Source organism: Panthera uncia, chromosome D1, assembly GCF_023721935.1.
Source record: "Panthera uncia isolate 11264 chromosome D1, Puncia_PCG_1.0, whole genome shotgun sequence".
Taxonomy (NCBI): Eukaryota; Metazoa; Chordata; class Mammalia; order Carnivora; family Felidae; genus Panthera; species Panthera uncia.
The window spans coordinates 34,627,128-34,632,557 of record NC_064808.1 but is presented as its reverse complement, the minus strand read 5'-3'; the positions used below and the strand labels follow the sequence as shown (position 1 = coordinate 34,632,557).

At 34.1% G+C, this 5,430-nt stretch overlaps 1 pseudogene; it reads right to left on the bottom strand.

Moving 5' to 3' along the window:
- Positions 1-2,732: 2,732 nt before the first annotated feature.
- Positions 2,733-3,296, bottom strand: LOC125916534 (vimentin-like; annotated as a pseudogene).
- Positions 3,297-5,430: the final 2,134 nt, after the last annotated feature.

Below are 5,430 nucleotides of genomic sequence, written 5' to 3'. Positions count from 1 at the left end.
TTTGCTGGATGTGGTTCCTAAAATAATCTTTACAAATTATGGTGGCCCTACAAAGACAAAAACATTCCAGCTCTCATGCAATTAAAATCATTACTATCTTCTTGATAAAATTTATACTCACTTTCCTTAATGTTGTGCTACGAAGTCTGGCTTTCCAATTTAAAATCCAGAGTTATTTTAATATGGAAAGTTTAGTGAGTATTATATTGGTATTTCCTTTTATTTTGAGTTTTATTTCTTTGATTTTCAAGCATCCAAACACACACACACACACACACACACACACACACACACCTACACACATGTGCACTGGTTTTTTGCCCTGTTGTTTGACATATATTTCTCCTTATGATTTTTAGTTTATATTTTTATTTTTTTAAATTTTTGTAACTTTTTTTCAGTATTGAAAGACAGGGTGTGAGTCAGGGAGGGGCAGAGAGAGCAGGAAACAGAGTCCCAAGCAGGCTTCAGGCTCTGAGCTGTCAGCACAGAGCCTGATGCAAGGCTCGAACTCATGAGCAGTGAGATCATGATCTCAGCTGAAGTCGCCCGCTCAACCAACTGAGGCACCCAGGTACCCCTATAGTTTTCTTTTTAATTACTCAGGTTTCAATGAATATTTCACATATTTAACACTTAGCACATTGATTTATAATAATTATAATAAAGTCTTTTCATAAATGTATGAAATTGGATTATTTACTGAGAGTTACCTTTTTTTACATGAGGACAATTCATTAGTAAAAATGCCATTTTTCTCTTATTTTCAAGAGTCTATAGATTGAAATACTGAGCCTTTTCTTATCTTTTAGCTTTATTCATTTGTCTACATTTTTCTTAATCCCACTGAGTGAAAGGATTCAGTTCTAGTGATGTCTGATTCCAAGTTGATGCGTAATTGCTACTTTCCTACCATTATACAAAGAATTATATTGTTTACATTTCAGCACTCATTCATTTAACTGAAATACCTTAAAAATTACACTTGACTGAAATGAACCATTTTGACACCTGAAAGTTTTCATATATGTTAAGTCCTATTCTTTCCTTGAGTCTTTTATCTTTATATTTCTTGAGTCTAAGAATTGGTGACCTTAGCAATGCCTCAAGTTAGGTTCTCCTCCAAACCTTTATTAGCTTAATAGATTTCAATTTTATAAAATCCACTCAAGATCCCATTTCCTTTTTACAATATTCTTACTGATTTCTGATAATATTCAGAATGTTATCTGCGCTTCTTCCATGTTCTATTTTCTGATACATATATTTAACTTCAAATATAGGAGATTTCTTCTACTAATCAGTAAAGTAAATTATGGCCTTTTGATCTTGATTTCAGACTACTAGAACATTACATAAAGAAGCAAGTATAAGAAGACTTGCTCGCACATATACACATGCATGTGGGTACCATTAATGCTTATGGCAAGCAGTGGGCCAACTTAGAAAAAAATAAGCATAAACAAAAAACAGGAATAGTTTAAATAGTATGGAATTTTAGGCAGTATTAAAAATGATGATTTGTACTGAAATGAGACTCCACAGTTTGAGAAGCTAAGTAAACATAGAAAAACATCTGTTTGACATATTTTATTGAGCATTAAAATGGTATATTACAAAAATATACATAAAACATGCTCATAAATATAAAAAATCCAGAATTGCATTTATATTATTATATATTTCAATTGTATAAATACAATAAACTTGCATTTATACATAACATAAATAATAAAGTTAAAAATAATTTTCTTTCATTGTATAAAGCTTGGATTATACAGAAAAATTCATATAATAAAATTGAAATTAACCATAATATCTAATGGCACAAGATCTTTTTTGAGTTTTATCAAAAATTTTATTCTAGATTTTTAATTTTTTCAAAGAATTTCAAAATAGAGAAACAAGAAACACTTAATCAAGTAGGTCTTTCTGGAAAAAAAGTCTAAGTTAATGTAGCAATTTCACCTTAATTTTTGAGCAACTATGCCAAGAATTCTAATTGCTAGCTTCTGTGTACCACATTTGACATTATGTGTTTACAAATTCTTATTTAAATGCTCTTTGTACATGACCAGCTCAGCACACTGCCCTGTCACCTACACATCTGATGGCTGTTCTTCCTGTTGGCCCACAATTACTTAATTGATTAGGTTGTTTCTTGCGTAGGATTTTCCCATATATGGATTATCTTGCAGATTTTTCTTCTGGTTTTGGATGTGGAAATTTCCATATATTTTTCATTACATCCTGGGAAATTAGTCACAAATTCCAAAAGTGATTTTTGTTCTTCGTCTGTGTTAAACAGCTGTTTCTTTTCAGTTAAATTCTCTTTGTTGGGTGTGCGTGCGTGTGTGTGTGTGTGTGTGTGTGTGAGAGAGAGAGAGAGAGAGAGAGAGATTATTGCTTGCCTCCTTATTTTAGTTTAGTTTAGCTTTCCAAAGATTTATTGAAGCAGAAATGAGTTGGTCAGATACTTGTTGGAAAAAAGTAGTTTTAATGGTATTCAAAAATACTTTTCAAAAAGCATTCCAGCACAAGTTTTCTTCATAAAGTAGATTATGTTGTAAACTTTTTTCTCAATCTTTTAGGAGTGTTGATAACTAGAGGCTATTTCTATTCCAAATCTATCTTGTGCTCCTGAAAAATTGCAGAAATGCTCCTGAAAGCTGTTTCTTTAAGATAGGGATTTCCTGCTGGTTATATATTGCCACACCAGGTGTGTGCAATTTTCACTCAAGGTCATCATGATTCTGGGAAATTTCATTGATAACCTGTACATCTCTAATTTCAACCATCATAATCAGAAGGGTCCTTTTTGAGAGAGTGTCAACCAGAAAGAGTGAATCCAGATCAGTTTCCCTCAGGTTCAAGGAAGAAAAGTTTGGAAGGGGCAGAGCAATCCTGCTCTCCTCACCTTCCAGCAGTTTCTTATAGTTGGCAGTTTCAATGTCAAGAGCCATCTTAACATTCAGTAGGTCCTGGTATTCCTGAAGGTGATGAGCCATTTCTTCCTTCTTGGTCTGAATCTCACCCTGCGGGTGGCCAATAGCGTCTTGGTAGCTAGCAACTTCAACAGCAAAATTCTCTTCTGTTTCACGTATCTGGCATTCAGAGACTCACTAGTTCCTTTGAGTACAACTACTTCACAGGTGAGGGACTGCACCTGTCTCAGGTACTGATTTGACTCCTGCTTCACCTGGCTCAGGGCATCATTACTTAGGTTAGCGGTCCCAGAGGTTAGCAAACTTGGACTTGTACTATTCTGCAGTCGCCTGAAGGTTCTTGGCAGCCATGCTTTCATGCGTACATATATTTCATACATACAGCAGGTGTACATCATGTAGGGCTTGCCTACTTATTTTAAAATTAGTTTCACTTATAATGAAAATTCTGAGATCTCAATTTATTTTCTTTCCAAACACTTTTCTCTCTTTTGTTGATATTCTTTTAGAAGGACATACCTGGAATTTTACATAAATATTCGTTGTCTCAACAAGTTCTAGCTGAACATTATCATGTATTTCAGTCACTTAACCATCATACCTTTGTGTTGCCAGGGCATTTCATGAGGGCTTCTTTTAATATTTGTTTAAACAATAACTTTTTGTTAGTTATAGTTTAATTACTGATGTTGCCAGCTGTCTATGGTTATTTTTTCAAGTGTATTCCCTCACTCTTGGTTTGTGTATATGTAAAACCTTATTTAATAAAAGCCACATTGTAGGAATTAGGATTATTATGAGATATGTGTATGGCACTGAATCTATATAGTTCCCTGAACACATTTATATAATTTATTTGTGCCCTCTTTCCCTATTCTTCTCTACTCACCTCCACCTTTGCAGTACCATACGTTTTTCCTATTCTCTTTTGTAACATTATTCCTAAGCTTCTTTATTTCTCCAGTACATGATACACAAGGAGGGACATTTTTGAACTAATATGTATTTGTTTAGATTTTTTGAATTACACAGGGACATTTTTGAATGAATATGTATTTGTTAGATTTTTTGCCTTTATTTACTGCAAAAGGCATATCTTTATATTTTCTTTTCTTTCGTTTTTTTTTTTAATTTTTTTAAACTTTTTTTTATTTATTTATTTTTGAGACAGAGAGAGAGACAGAGCATGAACGGGGGAGGGGCAGAGAGAGAGGGAGGCACAGAATCGGAAGCAGGCTCCAGGCTCTGAGCCATCAGCCCAGAGCCCGACGTGGGGCTCGAACTCACGGACCGCGAGATGGTGACCTGAGCTGAAGTCGGCCTCTTAACCGACTGAGCCACCCAGGCGCCCCTCTTTATATTTTCTTAATATCAGGCTAGAGTTGAAGATTTAATAGGTGAATTTACCTTGTTAATTTTTATGATAAATATGCATATTAAAAATATATATACATACATTTTATTGTATATGACACCTTTTTGTAGAAAGGATTTGAAGTAAAGTGCAAATTAAATAGATGCACACATATGTATATACGTATATGTATATTTATGGCTTTGAAAAATTAGCAGAAAATAAGGATCATAGAAAGGAGGAGAGAGAAACATCCCAGAAGGGCAAAGTAATTGAATATTAAATTCATTTCTGAATATTGTTACAGACAGGAATATTCAATAAGTTAATATTAATCATTTGATATAATCATCAGAATAATAAGAAAAGATATTTTCATGACAACAAGTTGTCAAACAATTATTTTGTAGACTTATCTTTAGTCAGCGTTGAGCAACACGCAGGGTAATGTCATCAGGAAAGAGTTAAAATATGGAAGTGACTATTTCTCTGCATGACCTTTGGTAATGCAGACCATTGGAAGTAGGTCAACTGAATTTCTAAACTTCTCTTTAAGATATTTCCCATCACAAATTATATAAAGATTGACTCTAGCTCTGATTTGTTTGTAATAACCTCTGTTGAAACAAGTCAATATGTTGCTGTTTTCAGTGCTACCATGGTGGATACAATAACTGTTGGCCTTATAATGATGTAGTTAATACATAAATACTGACAAATTAATACCAGCCTACTTTCTACAATAAAAAATTGGGGGTTATTTCTGAAAAAGTTCTCTGCATATGTATGTAACAATCTCTTTATCATATTTTTTTTAATTTAATGTTTTGCTTATTTTCTTGGAATGCTTTTTGAAAACACTTCCAAATTCTTTTTTGTTTTAAAATTTGTTTTTACATTTATTTATTTTTGAGAGACAGAGTGAGACAGTGGGCGAGCAGAGGAGGGGCGGAGAGAGGAGACACAGAATCTGAAGCAGACTCCGGACTCTGAGCAAGCATTCAGCACAGAGCCCAATGTGGGGCTTGAACCCACAAACAATGAGATCATGACCTGAGCCGAAGTCGGACACTTGACCGAATGAGCCACCCAGGCGCCCCTCCAAATTCTAATAATGGCCCAAGATGGCTT